General features: G+C 47.6%; 1 long non-coding RNA gene across 1 annotated transcript; it reads left to right on the top strand.

The window, feature by feature from the left end:
* The first annotated feature begins 616 nt into the window (after positions 1–616).
* On the top strand, positions 617–18,117 carry LOC144167590 (uncharacterized). Its single transcript, XR_013322044.1, has 3 exons — positions 617–821; positions 8,022–8,302; positions 17,694–18,117. It is a non-coding gene; the product is annotated as an uncharacterized LOC144167590 (long non-coding RNA).
* Positions 18,118–21,937: the final 3,820 nt, after the last annotated feature.

Below are 21,937 nucleotides of genomic sequence, written 5' to 3'. Positions count from 1 at the left end.
CTTCTTAAATGACGAACAATGACTCACTGGATCTGAAGAAAAATATGTACGGAGACGAGCACCGCAGCTTCTTTGTAATGCACACCGAACGCAGGAAATTTGTGAGTTATTCGTTGTCTTTCTTCGCATAGCAGCGCTATTTATTAAGGAGACAAAACTACAAGCAATAAATTTAAGTCAGTTTCTTTAAGTTGGACGACGTAGAAATCAGAATGGTTAGCCTGAGGGCCTAAATACTGGAAGCACCTCTCAGCAAGCACTTGCGTAACAATTTCAAGCGCCTGTCTGCGTGTGAGCGAACGAAATTGTCTCTGAAGAAGATTGGCCCCCAGTGACCTGTCATAGGAAGATGTATGATGATCGCATTTGGCGACAAAAAGAACACTCAGAATGTCGACGGCGGGATGCGTCCAAGCATAAGTACGCACAAACGTTATCTTGTTGCATTCTGTGTCAAAAGGGTGCTTTCCTGCGCCAAGATTGCACTACGGCACCCTGACAGGGTTGCATCAGGTCGATTGCATTATGGCATCGATTTGATATATGGCTTTCGCATGCATATCAGCGGCCATTTTTTGACGCCGCGAAAGAGCGTTGTTGATCCTGAGCAAATAACGGCTTGCCTCGCGCCGCCCTTGTGACCTGGACACCCCCTTAACTGTGCCCGCTAAGCCCCACTTATTTGCGCTCCTTTCACTTGAAGCATTGACGTCAGAGGAGCGTCAATGTCGACAGATAGTGCGCCGAGAGGCGGCGAAATGGACGACGGTTAGTACTACAAAAAGAGGAAGATAAAAATACAGCTTACGGCGCACCGAATGGTAAGGCAGCCTATTTTTACGGCCTCTTGAGCCTCGTTCAAGGGTGCCCTGCGTTTCTAATCGGCTTAGAACGCCGGGACGGTGCCGATGGCACCTGACATTTTTGAGCGACGGCGTGCACTGATCCAGAAATGAGTCTGGGCTGCTTGGCTATTTGCCACGACGGCAAATCCATCCACTCGTGCCGAGTGGTAAACAAGGTATTTCGGCACACTTCGCCAGGGCTTCTCATGCGCGCGTGTGAAGTTTGGTGCGGCCATAGTACCAACACGTACCTTGAACACCCTTTGCAAAATTTTGTAGGCCAATCCTAAGCCTTTTCGACCACAAAGAATTTTGTCACCTTCAAATGTGACGAAAATATTTTTGCCAGTAAGAAAGGTGTTTTCTATAGTTTTCCGGCATAAAACGTTTCAGCATCACTTGGGACGTAAGCTTGTACATTGAATTTTTTTGCGGCCTGCGCTCTTTCGGCCTGGCCTACAAAATTTTGACAAAGACTCTACATGTGTAGGCGAGTATAATACTGAAAGTAGGAAAAACTGAGCGCAGAGTACAACTGCGCAAGGAATAAATGGCAGAAGATATGCCTACTCTACATATTACCAAATATTGAAATATTAACAACATGCACTAATGCATGTTGTTGATATTTTTAGGTGGATGACAAACTTGGATGACAAAGTTTTCTTCGCATGCACTAATGCACGGAACAACACATTAAAGCTTAATTGGGAGTACCTCATTTATCGCTTGTTCTCTTGTTATTTATCATTTATTTCACCAAAAATAACTATCCAGCTACGCATTGAAGTTATGCTTGGAGCACATATTTCTTGCTGTGCTCCTGTTTTATTTAATGGTCTGCGCAATTAGAATACGCAGCAACATTCCAACCTAGCCAACATAACGATCACGTATCACCGCATTCAGTCGGATATTACTTAAAAGTGTCGTTCCGTCTTTCGTCTCAGCTTTCCTTTTCGTTTCCCCCATCGCCATTGCTTTCTTACTAGTACCTTTTCGAGCTGAACTTCCGTCCTTTAACACTCACGATGTTGTCGAAGAACGCATGCGTAACGCTTCGACGCGCGGACAGATGGCGATCGCCGAATTTCCCAACACAGGAGAGAGAGAGAGAGAGAGAGAAGACGTTTATTGAAACAACAGGGACGGGGTAGGGGAGAAAAAGGGGAAAAAAACGCGGATTCGATCGTTCACGGATGGCGGAGTTGATTCTTGAATCATGTCCAGCTTATTTTGTCTGCCCCTTAAAATCTGGAACATATTCGTATCTGAGCCCGAGTTTATTCCGCCTCCTCGAATTTGGCCAGTGTCAAATCATTCGAAAATATGCCGGAAAACGCACACATGAAATTTAGGAAGCTTCTAGCATCAGTCGGAGGGGCGACAAGTGTGTAAGCAAACAGTCTGTGTTTTACTGTCTGAAAATGAAATCATGCATCTTTCGAATGAATAACTGGGCTTTACTTATCGATGAATGTGACGAGAACTTTTGTTCATTGTTGTTAGTTGATTTGGTCATTTTGTTTTTTTTTTTGTTCACTTTTGTTCATTTTGTTATTTGACAAGAACTTTTGTTCATCTTGTGTTTTCTTGCATCTTTTCCTTTTTTTTCCTTTCCATTGCTTTGTAGATGGGTACTTAAGCCGCCTGCAAGCAATAAAAGTTTAGTTAGTCAGTGCCGTGCGTTCGTCTTGTTCTCTGCGTCCCGTTAATTCGCGCAGTTTTCCACGTTTTTAACCCGCACCAACCAGCCCACTTGCTTCCCGTTCTAAGATACATTTCTGATTTGGTCCACGGGTTCTGCCTGCGGCAAGCGTTTTAATTTTTGCACAAGCATTCGTTGGCGGAAACGCCTTGTGCGAGAAGAGTTGTCTGATATAGACCACTTACCGCTTGAAACTGCCCTGGCCGGAATCGCTAATGTCCGGAACACAAAAAGGGAAAGCCGCAGTGAAGAAGTCAAGGAAAAGTTTGAACTCCAGGAAATTGCGAGTTTCAGTCACTAAAGATTGCTGTATTTCGCTCTGTTTCCACGAAGATTGCGGTATAGATTACTTCTATGTTGACCTGGAATCAGCGGCGCTTTGCCGACGATCCGATTGCCGTAGTGTTTCGTGCAGAAAAAAACAAAGAAAAAGGAGCCGATAGTGCAACTATATTGAGCGTGCCGTACAACCGGAGCTTTAATTTGGCTGGTCGGAGGGATAACTTTGGAAAAGCGGAATTGCGCGGTCAAGCGGTAATAAGCAGGACGAAAGTGGTTTTAGCGATAAGGGCACAATTTGAACGCGTTCGCGATTACCCTACCAAGTTAAGTCCTATTCTCTAAGGTTATTTTTGTTACATTTAGGCACGCTTCGTGGTGCATCCGCGCCCAACGTCGCCTCTCCCAAGGTAATGTTCAGGGAAGTGGTCTACGCAGTTTGTCGAGGCGGCTTGTGTTGCGAGTATTTTTACGCACCCGGCGAGAGATAACATTTCGACGTAAATACTAAACGGAACCAAACTATGGAGTGCTTGGTAACCCTATTTGTTATACGAAATTACCTAAAACGTTCGCTATCTTCATTACAAGGCGGCGTTAATTCATCACTCGTGCAATCGTAAAGGCATGCGTATAGTTGAATAGGCATGCTCAAATATATTTGGTTAAGTCAATTTCACTGACACGCCCGCTCGATGCAAGTGCGCTATGTGCGCGGTCACGCGGCCGGCCTCTCAATCGTCTTTCTCATTATCGCCACCGGCAGTGCGTTGCTTCTTAGGCTATGTTCAGACTACCGACGTAAAAGCCATATCGTGAGCTATAGACGTAAAAAAAAAAAAAAACGGCGTATCACGCAGTTCGGTTGGCAGAGGCGTGAAATGACGTCATACTTGAAAGGTACTACGACAGTTGCGGCAATATTCTGAACCCGGCCTTATGCCGCATAAGCACAGTTTCTGCTTCTAAGGCCGGGTTCAGACTGCTGCCGCGCCTGTCGTAATGTTTTTAAAGAATGACGTCATTTCACGCCTCAGCCAACCGAACTGCGTGACACGCCGTTTTTTTTACGTCCATAGCCCACGTTATGGCTGTTACGTCGGTAGTCTGAACATAGCCTTACACGTGTATACGTCAATCGTGCTCGTAATGCGTATGCACTGTCTCTGCTTTCTAGCAGATGTAGATCAATCATGGTCGTAATATAAAAAGAGGGAAGTATGGACGTACCAAATTTTGGGTGGTTTCCGCGCCGAAGCTACACCTGGCATACATGGCGCGCCGCAGTTGGGGCTCCGGAATAATTTTGAGCACCTGAGGATCTTTAAGGTGCGCCTAAGTCCCGACAAACAGGCGTTTTCGCTTTTCAGTTCCATCTGAAAAACAACCACTGCAACCAGGGGAAAACCCGCGTCCTTCGGCTCACCAGCACCACGCTTTAGACACTGAGCCACCGCGGTGGGTAGTAAAGACCCATCACAGCACTGATGTTATAGCATTGTAGGCTTCATCGAATGATGCATCACAGGAGGCTCTATTATGTCTCATGACTGTAACTTCGCACAAAAAAACGAGGACTGAACGAAAAACACGAAAGACACGTTTTTAAAAAAACTGCGCTTGCCTTGGTGTCTTTTGTTCAGTCCTCGTTTTTTGTGCGCTCAAATTACAGTCATGAATTGTCACCAACTAGCCCGCGTTTCAGTGTTATTGCCATCTATAATGACACCCACTAAACTCGAGCGTCCACTGCACTAACGTTGGGTGTGCTTCTTTACGCTCTGCTTTTACGTTTACCATTGTTTTTTGTTTCTTTTTTCATTTTTGCCCATTTTTTGTTCCCGGCTTACAGAATACAAACAAGGCTACAGCCTGGCTTTTCGTGTCTTCCGTGCCGAGTCCATGTATTTCCTCCTACCCCCTTCATTTTCTCTGCCAGTTTGATTGGCGAGTAATTATGCGGCAGCAAAGAGTATAACATGAAGCACACTCTATGGTCTTGGGAGGGAAACGAACAGTGAAAATGTGCCACGACCCAGATCGTCTACCGACCGCTGAATTAAAGTAGTACGTACTAGCGGCCAAAGTCCGATCCTTTTGCTCTGTTCGACGTGAAAATGCAATGGGGCTTTGCATTGGTGTTTTCAGAGCAACTTGTTCGGTTTGCAGTCGATGCTTTTGAGCACAGTGGCTTGGCCAATATTTTAATGAACTGAACTTCGAACGTTTGAAACTACCAAGATGCCGCCAGTGTTAAAGTTCGTGTGTCAACGAGGAACGTCCATGGTAACCAAAAAGGGCGAACGGCTGGCATGACTTAACGCTCTGTTGGTCCCTTCTGCGGTTAAAATATATCTGCCGCCTTCACAAAAGTCACCCGCTATATATACTTTTAAGGAAGGAAGCAGGAGCCACTACTGCCTCCTAAATATGAGTTCATAAATCAATGCTGTTGATCAATTAATGCTGTAGTCGCGATTAATTTTTTAAACTGGTTAATCGGTTGGAGCAAACTGAAACAAGAGCGCCGTGTTGAAATTGTGATCGCGCAGGTCGACGATCAAAATCATGTTCAACTAACCCGCCTGACGACACAATAGAAAACGATGTAAGCATGCTTAGAGATGCTAGTGATTAAAACAGAAAGCTTTACAAGACACGCAAGAAAATAGCTACTCTTAATACAAATTCACACGCCCAAAAATCGACAAACGGGTACTCGCGCCGTTTGGCCGTTTGTAAACTAACTTTGTCGGAAGTAAACCACGATAAATCCGCGCCCATGCAATTACTTCAATTGATTGATTGTAGGGTTTAACGCGCCGACGCAGCGCAGGTGATGAGGCGCGCCGTAGTGAAGGGCTTCGGATTGATTGTGAACATCTGGGGATCGTTAACGTGCGCCGAAATCTCGTACACACGGGTGTTTTAGGGGCGAAGCTCCTTAAGGCGTGGGTCTGTCCATCCTCGACGTATGTATGTAGCCACCTCTAGTTTAGTTCTTGGATTGTTTACTAGATGGCGCGGCTACCTCTAGTTTAGTTCTTGGATTGTTTACTAGATGGCGGTACTTGTATATGATGAAAATATGCGCTTGGATTGTTTACTAGATGGCGTGGCTACCTCTAGTTTAGTTCCTGGATGGTTTACTAGATGGCGGGGAGCGTTGTAATAAAATCCGTTCGCTGTTGGCGCGCGCTCGGAGTCGCCCGATGGGTAAGGCTGCAGATGTGCGAGCCCGCGAGGCAGAAGCGCTCCGTGAAGCTGCGCGACGCCGCCGCCAAGATCCTGCCGTACGAGAGCGGGAGGCCGAAGCGTGTCGTCTGGCTGCGCGACGACGCCACCAAGATCCCAGCGTTCGAGAACGAGAGGCCCAAGCGTCACGGCAACGGCGCGAGGACCCTGCCGTACGCGAAGCGGCACGGCTGCGGCGCGAAGAGGATCTCCAAAACGTCAGAGAACGGGAAGCGGCGAGAAAGCGCGCGTATCGGCAGGCAGACCCCGATGCAGTGAGAGCTCGTGAGGCGTCTGCAAAACGCATCAGGCGAGCTCAGCCCCAAGGTGCCGACGCGCGGTTTAAGCGAGACTTTCTAGACGTTACGTTCGGACACAGATGTATAGTGCGCGAACTTTCACTGAAGAGTCACGGTTTTACCGATGATTTCCCCTCAGCAGCTTCGCCCACTCATCATCATTCACCCCGTGGATATGCTGTGAATTTTTTTTTTTTGCTTTGCAATTACTTCGAGTGCCGATGTTCCTGATTCTAAAAAAGTGAGAGTGACGAACGTGGCGATAGGCGTCTCACCTTCATCAGCGCTACGGTAATGACCTGCTTACCTGACCTGGAAAGTCTGCGAACAAGCCGACGACCTTATCGATCTTATTTTCATTATTATAATATTATGAATACAGCATAGCCCACTTATGCCGAACCCGGTTTTAACTAAATCCCGGCTATAAAGAACTAATTTTCATTTCCCGTTACCACTTGTACACATTTATTTTATATTCAGATATAGCGACAAACTGATACAATGAACTGATTTCTGTTTCTCGATGTGTGCGTTATAAGCGGGCTGGTCTGTACTAACAAGAATATATTTTTGTTCAATGTACTTCCTACACCAAGCAAAACGATTCATCGATCAATGAAGCGATTAAAACCAGCCGATTAATCGGATCAAATTTTTTTGCCGAAGCCCGGCCTTTAGCTCAATTCCGAGTTTAGGCCTGGAGGAGTTCTATAAAAACGCAATATCGTCGTCGTCACTTCTCGCGCTTCCAACTCCGTGGCTTGTGCAAGAGTGAAATCCTGTAACAGCGTTTGATTACAATGATAGAGCGGTTTTCTGTTTCGTTTTTGCACTTGCCGTTAACGTATACCTTAGCGCAGTGGCTTCGAAATTGTTTCGGCTCAGAGTAGTTGCTTGAAGTCTGGGAATACTCAAAAGGCAAGTTTGAAAATGTGGCCATCGAAGTGTCCGAAAGCTCCAGAGAAGTATGTGGGTACCAAAAGCCCCCAGAAATACAGTTCTTTTTGGGAAAGTAAAGCGAATTAGTTTAATTACTGTGCCCAACATCGCAATCTTTTCTACTGGTCTGGCGGTCCTTCTCAAGAGCGTGACTTCATCATCACACAATAGTTTCAACTATGCAATAAAATACATTGGAAGAGAACGAAGAACAGACAGGACCACGGCGCAGATTAACAATTGTGATCCTGTCGGTCCTTCGCTTTCATTCAATGTCTTTTCTTGCGTAGTTGAAACTATGGTGTCTGAGCACCAACTAGCCCAACAATGCATTTCGGTATTCTTTATGACTCTTTTCTGGTGGAGGCGAAAAGAAAAAAACGCCCGTGTGTACGAGATTTCGGCGCACGTTAAAGATCCCCAGGTGGTCAAAATTAATCTGAAGCTTTCCACTACGGCGCGCCTCCTCGCCTGCGTTGCGTCGGCGCGTTCAACCTTACAATCAAACAATCGTTATGACTCTTACGTTCGTCGGCGGCACACCTGTCTGAGTTCTTGTGCACGACTTTGCAATATCTCTCAATATACACGTGGACATCACAGAAAACGGCGAATTCAGGACGCTTCTGTTCCGGTGTTCTTATAGTACCATCCGGGAGGACATCAGGCGGCTTCAAATAGCCCTCCCGCCCCTGCCTTTTCTTTCTTTTTCAGAACGCCAGCGTTTTACCTGCAGACACCATCTCAATCTGTGGCGCCCTGTTGCCCTTCCCCGAGGAAGCGTCGCATTCCCGTCGGCGCATCCGCACCACGCACGCGGAAGAGACGGCGCCCGTCCGGGGCTACTCCCCTCCATGGCTACTCCTACCTGCGGCGCCACGAGATGGAGGCAGCCTCACCGCTCGGCAATGTTCGGCAAGACTCGGCTGTGGGTAGCCGGCTCCAGCCAATGCCTCCGCAGCCGCCGCCGTGGCCGGCCGCACCGGGGCGTGCGGGTATGTGGGTCACCGACTAGGCGGGACAAGCAAACGGCTACACCGACGGCGCCGCGCATTCCAGTGGCCGTCCACACACCCACCTAACTCACACACTTACACACCACGCAGTAGCCATCACGACGGCAGGGTCGCTTGAGGCGCCAGCGCCTCCGTAAGCTCCGTCTGCTTTCTGCCGCCACTCGCGAAATACTTCACGCCCGCACACACCTTCGGTGACTGTGTGACCGAGTGCATACGGTCATTATCGTATAAATCATGTTCGCAACAAACTTGCGGCTGTGGGCAGTTGGGAAATTGAACGCGATTCGACGCTTCCTCTCTCGGGTCTCAACGACGTACGCACGAAGGTTAGGGTAGATATGATCATAGCAAAACTCCGTTTAAAAGAAGCTGGAACTGCAGCATTCTGAGAAATAGGCTGGTGAGCAGCAGGGCACAATTTCTGTCGACAACACCCCCGTAAATTTAAGGCAATATCCGTCATAATGGAGCGTGATCTATATCGTGCGCAATATGTAGTTCTCGGCTAGCTGTTGGATAACATGCGTTAGTGTTACAGCTTTTGCCGAGCTATACGTACAATAATTTCCACTCAACTGACTGGGCTTAGTGCAACCACAGTATGGCAGTACGCTGAAGTACCAAATTTATGGCAGTACCAACCATATGGCAGTGCGCTGAACCCGCACGGTCACCAAGGGGCCAAAGCTGCTTCTCAACTACAACAGTCTTTTGCACCCACAATCACGTAAGTACACCTTAAAAGGGGTAGAACGATCATAATAACAGCATGTTAGAGTGGAATATTGCAATCAACAAGAAAGGTGCAAAACCTTCTCCTAAGCTAGCAGGAGCGTGTGAGAAGTCGTGAGAACATTTAACGATTGTACCGCCAGAAGGTGTGGCAGTCAGTCGGAAACCTCCAGATTTATTGATGCTTTCAAAATCTCTCGATAAACTAGCTGGCCTTCAGGGACCCCACCGCGCCCAGCTATAGTTCAATGCAACCCAGTAATTGCATTTTCTGGTTAGACGTATAGTTAAATGTTTTCACAAAAATGGAACTGCAGCTGGGAAAATACCTGTGGGCATTCGCCTGCCCTTTTTTGTTTTTGCACTGGTCGCTCCGGTCACTGCGTCACGATGACGCTAGTTAGAAAACAAGTAGATGAAAGAATTCAGCGTTTACATATCAGCAGAAGTGCCATGGACAGCTGCGAACAAGCTACTTTGGCGTTCCCGCCACACATGCGAGGTGTCGAAGGCAGCCGTAACAACATAATTAGACCCTTCTCCGTACCTGCCTGTCGGTCGCTAACTAGCGCCATTTGTTTTCGGTGTGGGCGAATAACCAGCCGCACGTGGCGTGGGACGTAACGAGCCATCATTACAATGTTAGGCAGCGCTCCTGGCTCTTTCATTTTTCTGGTGTGCTTCTATCTGCTCGCAAGAAGAGTAAACACCGTGCGTGTCACATCGGTGCAGTGCTCACAAGGGGTGCAGAATTTCGAAATGATGTACCTGTCGCTTTTTGTCTGTGAGCTTGCAAAAACCGATTGAAGACTTAGCGGTAGTAGTTGTAACTTTATTTTGCCCAAAAGTTGAAGCGATTGCACCACTGAATTGTTGACTCAGTCATATATAGACAGCGGGGCTCCCGATGTTTTAAGAGCTCGGTGTCTTCTAACAACTGGGCGAGGGCTTCTTGCACGGGGGGAGCTGGGCTAGAGATGGCAGTCTCCCACTCTGGGAAAGACGATAGGTTATAAAGGATGGGACGATTTCTTCTGCGTGAGACCGGTATTACTGGGCATGACCAAATGATGTGGTGAAGTGAGGCTCGTTCCACAGAACAGAAGGGGCAACCGTCTTTATATTCCGCAGGATATATGATGGGCATAAGATGTGGAGTGGGGAATGATAATGCTTGAAGCTGCCTGAGAAGGACTGCATGCCTTCGACTGACCTATGGATGCTGTGGCGGAAAAATGGCACAATCCTGGCGGAAAGGGTCGAGGATATCGCAGAAATTATCGAGGTGATCCTTATAGCCAAAAGGTGGCGGGCTATCTTTAGGGGTCCTATGAGACTCTTGGTGAACCATTTTTCGAGCAGTCTCATTGGCTCTCTCATTTCCCATTGGCCAGAGTGTTCCGGTGACCACATGACGCGGAGGGTCCGGCTATGAGGTGTGGGCCTTTGCGACAGGGTTGCTAAGGTTTTATATGGTACCCTGCCGTTCAAAAAATTCAGTACGGCTGATTTGGAATCAGTTATGATGTTCAAATGTGGAGACCGGCTGTGGGCTATGGCTAGACCGATTGCCATTTTATTTGCCTCTGAACAGGATGTGCAGCTTTCAGGTGCTGTAGCGATGGGGCTCCCCTTGGAGTCGACCACCGCTAGTACCGATGCGTTCCTGTCTTGATATGGGGCGGCATCGGTGTATACCATCGGTGTATATCGGTGGGTGTTGTTTGGAAAGGGCCTTTGCTCTTGCCCCAATGCTTTCCCTATTGCGGATGGGGTGAATTCGCCTAGGCGTAGGGGCACTCTGATGACATCGCTCAGAGGAGGTGGAATGGCAAGAAGTCGTGTGTAGTGTGGTGTATTTGGTACGAGATCCAAAGACCTCAGGAGGCACCGACCGGCAGAGTTGCGAGAGGGTCTCTCTAGCTGTGTGGTTCGCAGTGCGTCTATAAGTTCGGAAAAGGTATTGTGTATCCCGAGAAGCAGTAGGTTCACAGTTGATTTGTATTGGGGGAGGCCGAGCGCCCGCCTCTGTACCGTACGGATAAGGCTATCAACCTTCTCTTGTTCGGTCTTCCGCAGGGTGAGAAAGGGCAATGCGTATGTAATGCTCTAGATGGCGGAGGCTTGTATCATCTTAATCAGGTTGGACTCCTTGATGCCCTTGTGCATTGTCACAACCCTGGAGATGAGCCGGGTGGTTTGATATACCCCCTTCTCGATCTCCCTGAGTGCATCTGTATGGCGGCCATTCGCATTGAGGCGGAGTCCCAAGAACTTCATGGAGTAAACAATGGGAACGTTGGCCCCTGATGATGTGGTTACGTTCAAATATCCGTGGGTTTTTATGATGTGGTCTGTAGATGAAGAGCTCCGCCTTTTGTGGGGAGCACGATAGGCCGCGCACGGCTGCGTAATTCTCAACGGTTTGGGATGCCCGTTTCAGGCTTCCTGGGTTTCCCGTCAGTGTTTATGTACGTGGTTCAGTGTGAGAAAATTTCCTTGGAAGGTGGTGCCAACAGGAACAAGTCACTCGTGTGTGTGTGTGAAGGGTGGAGTAGGCGTATAAAGCATAGGAACGAATCGATATGTTAGCTGGCGCGCGAGTGTTTTCTAATCTTGTTACTGTGGGCCTTCTTTTCAAACCCTGACATCTCCTACTCCTCTGGCCTGCGAGTATGCAGTCGAATGCTTCTGGGCTTAGTCAGGCTAAAATACACGCCAGGGCAGTAGCGAGTGTACTGGCTACAGCTCTGGCGTGTGTTTTGTTCTTGTTATCTGTGTCAGGCCTATTCCCAACATCCAGTGATCAAATAGTAACACCAAGTTATCAATTGGCGCTAACGATCGAGGAAAGGTAGAAGATGAAGCCGGAAAAGTTCTTATGCCCTTTCAATTTTCGCTTGGGCAACACGGTTACGGGGGCGTACGTGTTTCAGCGCGGCCCGCGTTCTATTATCCCTTTCTTCGCGGTGCGTAACGAACTGAAACCGAGCGGCGGACGTGGCAACCGTGGCCTCCACCAGCATCAGTACAACTGGGTGGATCAACATCTGGCATGGGTTGCGCGTGAGCTGATTTGCCCCGGATATACCCATACAACAGTCCTTGCGGAAAGCTGCCGTTCTGAGGATGTTTGTGTTGTTTCGTGTGTGGCGAGGCGTGAGCGACAGCACACAGCGTCGCCTTCACACTCAATCCAGGGCGGCCTGTGACGGTGCCACCACTAACAGGCGAACAGAAGTCCGCGGCAGTCATCCGCACCTCTTTCTCCTAGCTGACGCCGCTGTGTGAATGTGGCTGTCATGCGCTGGCGTTCGGGCCATTCAGAACATACGAGTAGGGCGCTATGGTGACATAGTTTGCAGGTCTAGCTCTCTGTATGGTGGCGTCGCATACGGGCACGCCATCGAAGAAGGCTGCGCTTATCAGTGTTTTTCTGCGCGCGAGCGCTTCGACACTTTATGCATGTATGCAGCCACCATAGGCTGCCACTGTTACCCATATTCAGCTCCCGTGGTCTCGGTCCTCGTCGAGAGGCTGAGCTCGATCAAGGGACAGCGGCACGTTCCCCGTCCTGGGTCACGTATGCGTCCTCCCGTTTCCTGAGTGATGCCAATGTAATCAGCGAGGCCGCTGTTATTGTTGTTGCTAGCGGAGCGATCGCAGATATGGCACGTATATGCATACCGGGAAGGGTGACAATAGGCAGTCGTATTGACGGCATCCTCCGTCTATGGGCACCGTGAATTTTCCAATCGCTGCATGTTTCGCTTCGTGACCATTAATTACGTCGAACTCTGAAAAAAAAAAAAAAATGTTCGCGCCGACATTTCGCATTCCCACTGCCTGTAGTGGACGTTTTGGGCTGCGTTTTCTATTCTATGTTGCCGGAGCCGCTCAATCACAAAAAAAAATTGATTTATGAGGCGCGGAGGTAGAAATCTGTACACCGAATAGTGAAGTTTTTAATAGGGTTGACAAGAGAAAGCAAACATTACTCTGAAATTGTGCCATTTAATGTCGTATCAAGCGCGACTGGAACAATGACGAGACCATGTGCACATTCAAACGCTAATGAGAACTTGGAAACATCAGGCCGTATTTGCGATCATAACATTGATTCTAACAAAGATGTTTCCCCGTGACCGAGAAGTTTGACGGGAAGAAAGGAACAGATAATCGGTTACCAGGTGTGAATGGCACCTCCGTTGAAGAAGTATTCCTACTAACAAATTTGGTCTTAAAAATGCCTTTACGGTATTTTTGTCTTTCTGAAGAGAACGACTCTTGGTTTAACTTTCCTCAGTTCCGGCGTCGCTAAGCAGAAACAGTCTCGCGCTCAGCGACGCCTATAGGATGGTATTATTGATAAATCGAGACGGTGATTTACATCTCTTCGATTTCTTTAAGGGTCAGTATGCTTTGCTTGTACACTTTGGTACCAGTTGCATGTACAAAAGCTCACAATTTAAATTTGTTGCTAAATTTGTTTCGACCTTCCCGCAGATGTCAACATAAATAACCATGATTCCATCGACAGGCTAAGAACATGGACGGACACGCATCAATTGTGTTGTTCCTTCCGTTCTTCAGGGTGGCCGCTCACTAGTGCGATTAATCGGTTTTAGTTGGCATTCTCCCATACACACTCATGACGCCCACGCACATAACGGTACAACAGGGGGACGAATACGATCGGCATTTGTCTGGTTGTGCCTTAGAACTGGCGGTATACCCTTCCAGCTCTTACGAGCAGTGGTTGGCCTGCGTGAAAAGTCTACACCCCGGGACCCAGCGCATACTGGCGGAAGGGACCTAGGATGCGTTCCGATTTCCCCTTTAGACGGCTTCGTTGCCGTCTTCGCGGACAGTCCGCCATGTTAATCCCCGTTCCAATTCGAACAAAGCAGTCAAGAAAGACTGCATCGAGGAGACAGCATCGAAGTCAGCAGCCATGCAGACTACCTTCCTGTCTAAACTCATAAGTGACGCCAGCGCCACCTTTTTCCATATTAATGTTGTTACAAACTAACTTGTTCTTTTATTAAGATATTTGGTATAATTTACTAGTGGTAAATATGCTTTTGTTTAATTTTTAAATAACGTAATGTTTCTAATAATAACGGTGATATTATTTACGAAACGTGCGGCTTGCGTTCCTCAACATGTCTGCTACGAGGTGGTTGTCTGCGTTGGTGACCGCTGCACCGTTCCTATTCTTCTTCCTTTATACGTCGAATTAGACTGCTTCCTAAGCTGTCTACCAAGCTGTCCGCGAATTGGAACGCAGCCCTATACTGCCAGCTACGGACAGAGCATCCCGTACTAGGGACGCCCCCACCCAGCGGGTGCCCTAAGAGCAGCACCAGCGCTCGTCTCATAAACGTTTATTCCCCCTCCTCTCGAAGGCTGCCAATTCGAGAAATCTCGAGATAACTATTGCACAATGTGCACAGAGAGCGATTCCTCCTCGAGTCTATTACAGATAGAAATCGCCCCATATACTTAATGACCAAACAGCAAGAAGAATGCGTTCATCCCTTCGGGACAGTCGCCCGATCTTTTAATTCTTTTCTTGCGCCCACATATTCACTTTCCCCGGGTGCCCAACGCATTAATCTTGCACCTCTTCCTAGTGGAGCCTTCACTGTCGATATCTTAATCGACCCCAAACCACCCAGCGCGCAGCAGGAAGTGCTGTCGCCCCCGAAGTGCAGCCCAAACGGCGACAGTCGGCGGCGAGTAAAACGGAAGGCGGAAGTGCGCAAAAGCGGTCTGCACCGGTGTTCCCGACGCCGCTCTTGTCGTGTTGCCAAATCTGGAGCCGCCAGCGTCCCGGGGCTTCGCCAGCGGGCAGGGCTAGGACGCGCGTCCGACCGGAGGTGTCACTGACTTGCAGCAAGCGTAAGGAGAGAGAGGGAGAGAGATACACAGGGGAGGGCACACGAAGGTAGGGAAAGGGAGAGAAGAAAGAAAAAAGCGAGAAATTAAAGCAGCGAGAAGAACTAGGGCGCGCAAGCCTAAAATCGGTGCAGCGCCTCGTATTACCTTTATGGTGACCGCAATTCGAGTGTAATGAGTGAACAATCACCAGCAGCCTTTTTGTTCCTTCTTAGCCTCTTTAAAGGGAGATTGCAACACTATCGATAAGCGATTTCACTCTTTCCTTCGCGTCTGGAAGCACTGTAAAAGCTACAGTTACCGCCAGCACGGAGCGGCACTGCGTGATTTGCTCGTCGCACCAGATACGCCTTCCGTTTTTGCTTTTTTTTGTGGCTTTATTCTTATAATTGCTATCGAAAAGCGTTCATTGCTGCAACTGAGGGAAAACCGACCAACGGCCGCTACATGGCCTTAGTGACGTAATTCGAGCCGTCGAAGGATGTCAAGACCGAGAAAGAGAGAAAACTCTTTTGAGCGAGTTTACAAGTTATATCTGATGGGCATAGAGCAGTAGTTTTTGGCTGAGGTACATTGCGACCCCATAATCTAAGTACTGGGTGTGTTGGGTGACTATGTTTTGCAAGCATTTAGTATTTCAAAAAAAGGTGAGAAAAGTGTTGCAGGGTTTCTTTAAAGAGACCCTGCAATTCTGCCGATAAACGCGTTCCTTCGCGCCTGGAAGCACTGCAAAAGTAGCGGCACTGCGTGATTCGCTCGTCGAGCAGATACGCCCTCCAGTTTCTGCTTGGCTTTCGTTGCGCCTTTCTGTGCCCATCGATTGCGCCTATCGCTACAACTGAGCGGAAGCCGGCCAATAGCCCCGATATAGCCACAGTGACGTAACTCAATCGGGCAAACAATGCTGAGGCCACGCGAGAGAGAAAAACCTTTTGGGCAAGCTTATAAGTCTTCTGGTAGGCGTAGAGGAGTAATTTTTGCCCAAAGTTTTTGTGACTCCCTATTCTAAGTGCTGAATACGCTTGTTGACCACGTTCTGAAATTAATACGAATAATAAAAGAGTCGAAAAAAAGTGCTTTAGGGTCCCTTTAAGGTTTGTGAGTAGGCTGGGTAAGCCGCTATAAAAATGCTGTTGGAACTGGTCAGAGAGAATGAATGAATGAATGAATGAATGAATGAATGAATGAATGAATGAATGAATGAATGAATGAATGAATGAATGAATGAAATTTAAAATAAGCCTGAGGCCCTGTGGGTTATTGAGAGGCGAGAAAAGAGGAGGCGAAAGTCTAAACATTTATTCAAGCATACTGTGGTGGTTGATCAGACACTCAGTGGGGTGGGGTGGCCTCAGCGCATGCCGGTACCCTTGGGCCTTGGCTGCATCCTTGCTCGGGTGAGCAGAGAGATCTATCTGGTCAGCGTGCTAAGAGCTGGGCAGCAGGCCCACCCACTGCTCGGGGGATGGGTGGGACTGGGGGTGAGAGATGGGCGGGTTGGTAAGACTAAGCGCACACCATGTGGTAGGTGGCGTTAAGAGAGGAGAAGAAGGGGCAGTTAAGGGAGCATTGTAGGGGAGATAGAGTGGAGGATGGGAGTGATTTACCACAATACATATTTGTGTTTTATCATTTTTTACGCCCACGTGTAAATGCACTACTCATCCGCAATTTTGTCATAAAGTGACCGTTCTGTATATAATATTGAATCCCGCAATACATTTAGCTGAGGTACAGCGCGTAAGAACCATGCTTCGACGAAGTACGACCGGATGGGATATCTGAATTGACTTGCTTCGTCAAACGCCGCCGTCGTTGCGATGTTGCAAGAACCCAAAGTGTGTAGTAGAGAAAATAAACCGTCCGCGAAAGGCTTGATTTATTGTCTCTTTAATGCGGTGCCTGTACAAGAAGCTACGGAAAGCGAAGAAGTGACCTTGTGCAGCAGAAGGTGAAGGACTATTGAAGAGCGCGTCTATCGTAGAAAAAGCGTGGTGTTGCATGCGCGGCACGAAAGATCTGTTTTTCTCCTTCCTCATATCTGCAGTTGTAACTACGTTCTGAGTGTGTATATGTAGATAAGCTGCTATGTAGCTTTCATCTGTACACTTCTATTTTGAAGAGCCTCTTCACCTTCTAGAACATATTTACGCCTTCCTCCCACTATCAAATTTGCGGTTACAAGATGATGTCCGCGTTCGCACCCTATATTTTGTATGTAATTGAACGTGTATGGTCTTCGTTTCTCGATAATTCTACTAAGAATACGCGGATATTCGTCGAAGTCCTTTTTTTAAAAAAAATCATACCCTGTGCAAAAGCGAGAACAGTTTTACGGCCACCATTACACGCAACCACCTGTGTTTTTCGTGTGCTTTACCTGCCATACGCAGCTCGAGAGAATTTCCCGAATGTGTCATCCTCGCTAATAGATATAGACTCCTCTCAGTGGTTGGGGTAGCCGCGAACGGGGTCGCCTCAGCTAGCTTTTGACACGGGGCCCTTTCCCTGAGGGTCAGTCGATTGCTAGCACCGCAAAAGCTTTTTTAAATGTTATATTGCGCTTTTGATGCTCTTTGAATGTCGACTAATTGTATCGTGGTGTTGAGTGTTTCACTCATTGAAATTTACGCCCCCTTTTGTCGCGTTCATTTTCACATATTGTGCGTCTTTTTGCCGCAGTGACGTCAGTTTCATTGGTGCACAACATTTTATTTTCCCCATTCTGTTGCAGGAAACGGGCGAAGGGTGAAAAGCTACAGACAAGATAAGCTCGAGGATGCCCACCATTGTCTAGCGTTCGCATCTCTTCCAAGCTGCGGCCCAGGTGGCTGCTCTCGTATGGTCACAGGTTGACCTTTGGCCCCGTCAAGCCACTCTTTACACGCACTACGTTTGACGCAGACATTTCTTGCGGTGGAGAAAGTTCGACCTTGATTCAGACAAAATAAATATAAACCTTCTGCTAGGCCCAAGGCGAGAGGTGAACGGCATGATTGTCACATTTCTTGTGCATAGTGTATGTTGTTGTCAGTGTCCCGGATGGTCGGATAAAGCATTGAGATAGCGCAGCCCACCTTACTCGTCCGTATGCTGTTAGGTACTCCCACATACTCAGGCTGCGTGCGCGATGGTGTGTTCATGTGTGTGTGCGGGGGAGGGGGTGAAAGCCGATGGTGCGTATACCAGTGCACCAGCCCAGACAAAATCCTGTCTACCCCAACGTCTCGTGAAACAAAATGTTGGCTCGGCGTAGTTATCTCTAGCTTTCCTTCGCCAAGGTCACTGAGAAGAACGGAATATAGAAAGACACGGAACTCAGATGGGCGACCAAACTTTAGGCCTCCAAGTTACCTTGGAGGGGACGGGAAAAGGATGCGTGGTCGGCACGCCGCAGGGGTATACGGATGGCCATCTGCGCAATCCTGTCCTCTGGCGGTTGCGTTAAATTATAATGAGCCCGCCAGACGAGCACAAAAGCCAGGTGGAGCTGAGCGCTTTTCGACCCTGTCCGCACGACACGCCCGATCGATCCGCTGCGGCTTTACAGGACGCCGTAACACTGGTCGCTTCGGAGGACACCGTGCGAAACGATGGCGTCCAGTTTCCCTAACGGGGAAAAGCAGTGGAAGAAAGATAGAAAAAGGCGACGTTCACAAGCAAGAGTACACACACGCCTCAGCTGGCAGAAAAAAAAACGGTAAGGCCGGGTTCAGACTGTTGCCGCAACTGTCGGAATAACTTTAAAGAATTATGTCATTTCACGTCTCAGCCAACCAAACTGCGTGATATGCCGTTTTTTTTTAACGTCCATAGATCACGATATGGCTTTTGAGACGGTAGTCTGAACATAGCCTAATATGAAAGAAATACACGGTGGCCTCGGAGTGCTTTTCTCTCTCTTTTCTCCACAGGGTGGTGAAGTAATTTCTGGTTTTATCTTTTTTTTTTCTCTAATGCACTGAAATACTAACGACCGGAATGTTAGACCCCAAAGCGCGCTAATTTCTTTGCATTTCTTTTGTTACGACTTCTGTATTTCTGTCCTATTGTATGTTTAATGTGTGTTTGGAATCGATTATGCACTGTGTTCTGAATCATGTTTTTTCCTACATATTTCTAGCGTATTATTTTTAATTTTTATTTACAGTGTGCTTAAATCTCCTATTGATAATGTAAACTATTCATTCTGTTCGTGGCCTGTTTCTCTAATCTGTGTTTCCTTCATCTAATTTTGATTATCTTTGATGAAATTTGTAGAACTGATTTGTTAAATTGAAATCGTGTTTTATTTTTGTTTTTTTTGTTACTTATGATTACATCTGTGTTACGTGGTCCGTCCTCCATGCCTTGTAACGGCTTCCTGCGCCTTTGTCAAGCTGCTCGAGCAGCTTTTAGCCAGGAAGTCGTCCAGATGCTTCTGGGAAATAAACTGAACTGAACTGATATATATGCTCGCCGCGAACCCCACCTCCTGCATTCCATGCTGCACCTTCATCCACAAGCATAAATGTAAACACTTCAGTTGAAGATTAAAATAACTAGAGGAAATGATTGATACCGATCGGTATTTACAGGGAAGATATTGAAGATTTTCAGTATTTCACTGTTGCTAGCATTAGGCTGTCGCACGGTTCTAAAGCATGATGTTGCCTATAGTTGGGTACAGGTTGCTTGAAAAACGGCGCGAAAAACGGTGGTTTGTGTAGCGCTTGAGGTTGTCCTCCTCTAGTTGTCCCATTTTTCTGCCCTGTTTTTAAGGAATGTAGCAATTTTACATGATTTATGCACTTGCGGGAAAATGTCGACCTCCATTCGATGCTATTCAACGTCTGCCTGCATACAGCAAGAGGGGCGTATCGGAACAGTACAAATTTTTGTCCAGATTTCATCTTACGCTCCCCCGTTCTTTTTAGTGTGGTACGAAGTTAGCTGCTACATATCTTCCCCTCTCCCCCTCCCTCCGTCTATCTCTCTCTCCCTCCCTCTTTTTTTCTCCCGCCCCTCCGCGGAACTTCTGCCCACCGCGACTGATAGCGTATCTCTTGCTTGACTGCATTTCACGTATTTCGGTTTTTGGAGAACTTAATAAGACAAGATTAGGGACACAAACTGCACATGTAATCTCTCCACCCCTCCCAAAAGAAAAAAATTATCGAGCAAAACTATCCTGAGTGGTGTTACAAAGCGCACGACATTTATTGCACGGGGAGCAAGTGCAGCAACGACCGTACCGTAAACACTCGTGAAGGGTATTCTTGCTTGCTTGCAATCTCTGATATTTCATGGCTTTGGGAGCGGCACAGACACTTCAGGTGGACGTGACATGCCACTCATCCTGCAAGTACAGAGAGTTAGTACGCATTGTTTTGGCGCTATTCCGTTGCCGTAATCACTCGTACTCGTACCCGTTACCCTGAAGATAAGTTTCCTTGGTCGCAATGTAGGGAAAATAGCAAAATTGTTTCCGTGAACCGCACCCCGTTGTATTGCCAGCATACATCGGCAGCACCTGGACACAAAGACCTGTTGCCGGTGTGCTTCGAGTTCACTTCGTCTCACCTGTTTTGCGCGCAGATAGGGAGGTATCCAAGATGTAACAGTATGGGAGAAAACGCAATTTCTAACCACGGCCCTGTCGTAAGGTAGGGATAATGTAACAAAAATAAATTCGGGGGCTTCTTAGAATTTGCTAGGAATGTGAAGGCTAAAACCTTGTTGAACCTTCTTTTGATGTGCTGTTGAACCTCTTGTTAAACATTTGTGTAGCCAATCACTACAATTTCCACATGCTCATCTAAACTTGGGTACAGTTATTCACCACATGTGTGTCCTGTTACCCCCTCTTATTTTTTATAATATTTTGTTCTTCACTTCGACATGCCCCAGCGTTCACTGATGTTCACGTATACTTACCTGTACCAACAATTAAACTGAAGTACACAGTAGACTGCTGCAAGGGCACCTAAAAGTAATTATGTAAACAAGAGCTCGATGAAAGTGGGCATTTGTCAAGCTACGTGTACAATTGAACCAACGGCATACGAAGGGCGGGGCATGGCACAGATTACTAATTTATCGCGAGCAAAGGCGCCAATGGCGATGATACAGGCACCGATAACGAATAACGAAGAAGCATGAAGTATATGCGCCCAGGTGTGTGTGTGGGGGGGGGGGGGGGGGGGGGGAGGGAGGGGGGGGGGCATGGACGCTCTATCTCTAGACTTGGAATGTTAGCGCTTGCATCAGCAAGTATACGGTTTATCCTGGCTCTTCACGAGCGTGAAATAAATGTTAGAAATCGGCTTTTCTTTTCTGTATGAGAAAGCTAATGGAAGCTTTATTTTCGGGGTACATTTATTATTTTTTTTACCCATTTGAGTTACATGAAACAACCAGACGCTGATAGCCTGTGTCGAAACATTAGTTATCACTAGTATCAATGACCTAAAAACAAAGTCCGAGGACTCCTAAGCACATTTTATTATTGTTTTATGGATGGTAGGGTTTAACGGGCCGACGCACTGCAGGCGATGAGGCGCGCCGTAGTGGAGGGCTCCGGATTAATTTTGACAACGTGGGGATCTTTAACGTGCGCCGAAATCTAGTACACACGGGCGTTTTTACTTTTCACCTCCATCAGAAAAGCGGCCGCCACGGCCGGGAATCGAACCCGCGACCTCGTGCTCAGCAGCACAACGCCTTAGCCACTGAGCAACCATGGCGCGTTCTAAGCACATTTTACGGGTTGTGAGAGCGAGAGCATTCATTCGGAATTGAATGCCTGCATAGCATATTTTTCATTCAGCCGCGCACGCGAGATCTTTCAGCGGTTGTGATTTCTAATGTTATATGTATTACTTTGTGGCTTATTAAGGCAATCACTATACATTTTCATTTCTCCGATGTTTAGAGATAAGGAGAATAAACTCTTGTTAGCGACTCAACTCCGAACCGCCACGTATGCGTCCTGGGAAG

The sequence above is a fragment of the Haemaphysalis longicornis genome, unplaced genomic scaffold (assembly GCF_048455015.1).
Source record: "Haemaphysalis longicornis isolate Haplotype H1 unplaced genomic scaffold, Haemaphysalis longicornis Haplotype H1 scaffold_2, whole genome shotgun sequence".
Lineage (NCBI taxonomy): Eukaryota > Metazoa > Arthropoda > Arachnida > Ixodida > Ixodidae > Haemaphysalis > Haemaphysalis longicornis.
The sequence above is the reverse complement of the archived record's forward strand: the minus strand, read 5'-3'. Positions and strand labels throughout refer to the sequence as shown.